Here is a 1,943-nt window from a genome sequence, read left to right on the forward strand (position 1 = left end):
CACTCCCGCAGCTGCGACCCTCACTGCAGGCCCCGCCCTGACCACATGACGAGAAATCTGCTTCCTTTAGCTTTTGATGTTAATTTTGATTTTATAAATGTTCTACGTGCTTTCATTTTATGTTAAAATTTTAAACCTACCGAAAGAGAAGTTGTAGAACAAGGACTGAATAGGTCCCTGCACGCAGTTTGCCCTAATGTAAACATCCTACATGACCCCAGAAAAATGAGAACATCATAAACCAGGAAATGAGCTTCCGTGTGATGTGACTTAATGGCAGACTCCCCCTTTGTGACTGCAGAGCATCAGTGAACTGCCAGGAACTGCAGCGCTGCAGGAGAGAGGCGCGACCCCTGTGTTCATGGTGTGGAGACGTGTGTCCAGGGTAGATGCCCACGGCGAGGGTACCCGCGTCTCCGGTCCCACCGCACGTCTCCAAGCTCCGCTCCAGCCGGGTTCCAGGTAGGTTCCAGCTCTTTGCAGCCCACCAGCAATATATAATAGCAGCTCTTTCCTCACAGAGGTGCCCACGAGAGGTCTTCAACTTTTTAATCTTTGCGAACTATGAATGAGAAAATGCAGCTAGTGCTGTTTTCATTTTGATTTCTCTAATTCCAAGTAAATTTGAGGGTCTCCCTGGTAGCACAAAGGGTTAAGTCTCAGCACTCTGAAGCTATCTGCAGCCACTGCAGCCCAGGCAGGGAGTGACCCAAAGGGCACAGCAGACCGCTCCTGTCTCCCCGCTGCTCCCCTCAGCAGTGTGTTTCAGTCGATCTGCCTGTTCTGCTCCCCACTCTGTCTCTGGTGAATCCTTTCAACACGACCCTGCATCTCTGGCCTGTACCCCAGTTCCTGTATGTATAAATAAATAAATCTTAAAAAATAAATAAACTTAAAAAAAAAAAGCAGGGGAGGGGTAACGGAGAGTGGCCCCCGGTTGTCTAAATGGAGCAGTCAGGACCTGTGTGAGGCCAGGAAGAACAGTGGAAATAAAATGCACTGCTCCTCATCGGCCTACCTGGTTAGGATAAAGGGCGTCTGAGGAAGAGCCCAGCATGTTTAGGGCTAGAGAACCGTGACCGCAGGCCTCCGGCTGGAAAGGGCTTGCAGTCCCGGAGAAGGAGGGGCCTGGAGGCAGATGTAAATCATGAGTGAGCTGCCCTTGACTGCCCTGTCTCAGCTCATCCCAGGATGACAGGAGGGGACAGAGAGATGACTTCACCACCCCACACCCCCCACACACACACACAGACTGTAAATGTCAGCAGCCTTCTCCTAATCTAATAGGCGCTTCCTGGGGAGATTTTTCTGAATGGAAGAATCCGATGATTATTAAATGTTGCAAGATTAAAATGACTTGCTTTAGTGGGAACAACATTTCCGGGAAGCAGTCAGCCCTGAAATTAAACAAATAGCTTAAAATGATGGCTAGAAATGGGGGCCAGGAAGTTACTGAAGGGACTGTCTAGACCTTGAAGGGAAGATTAATCGCCAGTCAAGGTAGGAGGCAGAGAAGTGGAGAGTTACACTTTGTCAACAGAAAACTCTCCCAAAGAGCAGGAAAATCTCCCACAATTCTGCTGAGGGGTCACTGGCAAAGAGACAAAGCGAAGAGCAAAGGGCCAGGCCAGAGCTTCGTCAGCCTGGGACCACCCCCCCCCCCACCGCTTCACCCCTGGTCAGCATCCCGGCCCCCCTAAGCCTCCCATGCACTCTTCCCCAGGAGAAGAGGCTCTTCCATCGTTTTCGGAGGATGTGATCTCAAATGCCAGGCCAGAGTGAGGGATGTGCCTAGTCCAGCTGCTTATGTGGTAGCACAAGAAACATTCTACTTTACCACAAGAACAGGAAGTATAAATTAGGAAAACATGAACCAAACCACCTTTCACGTCACCTCAGGAAAGCATCGCCCAATGAAATTGTTTTCCCTTTTGAAGCTTACA

This window comes from Condylura cristata, unplaced genomic scaffold (assembly GCF_000260355.1).
Source record: "Condylura cristata isolate star-nosed mole 26May11 unplaced genomic scaffold, ConCri1.0 scaffold00020, whole genome shotgun sequence".
In the NCBI taxonomy this organism is placed as follows: Eukaryota; Metazoa; Chordata; class Mammalia; order Eulipotyphla; family Talpidae; genus Condylura; species Condylura cristata.